Genomic DNA, 778 nt, shown 5'->3' on the forward strand with positions numbered 1-778 from the left:
TCACTGGCACGTGCCCTCCTCAGGCCCTACATGGTGACCTGTATCCACTCCGCAGGGTACAGAACTGGACTAGAGAGAGAATCAGAGGGGCCTGTCCTTGGGGAAAGAAGCCACAGAGAAGTAGGTGGCCTTGGCCCCCAAGATGGAGAGGTGATTACTGGGCCCCAGAGAGATATTGAAAGGTCTTAGCTTTCCTTCCAGAGACAACCCTCCTCTCTAACACAGCCTCAACAACTCTGGCCCGACCAAATGGGTTTCTCTCCTAAGGCTTCAGAAACCCCCCTGAAATCCCCATGCCCAGTTCCCTTCTCCCCGGTACCACTGCCCATCCAAGTCAGTGCTTGGTCTCAGCAACCCCCTCCTCTGAAGACCCATTACTGGGAGATGCTGTGGAGATCAGATCGCTGGGCCTAGGGTCCCCAAGTGGCCCCTGGACTCTGACAGCCGTCAACCTGGCTGCCCAGCCTCCACTCTCAAGCCCCTAGGAGAATACTGGATCCACAGTCCCAGGGCGCCCAACCTAGCCTTATGAATGCGCTCGGCGCCGCCGCCCACGATGCCCCAAGCCGAGCCCCAGAACCACTTCAGAGGCCCGGGACACTCAGGTCCTACCGAATACAGCCTCTTCAGATTGCCCCCGACCCCCTACGGAACCAGCCGAGGGTCTCCAAGCCCAGCCGGGTCCAGGGATTTCCGGACGCCCCAGCCCAGAACCGCACCAAGGGACCCCGAACCGAATCGGCCACCCCAAGACCTCCAAACCCGGCCGGGTCCAGCC

This window comes from Neophocaena asiaeorientalis, unplaced genomic scaffold (genome assembly GCF_003031525.2).
Source record: "Neophocaena asiaeorientalis asiaeorientalis breed wild unplaced genomic scaffold, Neophocaena_asiaeorientalis_V1.1 scaffold79, whole genome shotgun sequence".
Classification (NCBI taxonomy): domain Eukaryota; kingdom Metazoa; phylum Chordata; class Mammalia; order Artiodactyla; family Phocoenidae; genus Neophocaena; species Neophocaena asiaeorientalis.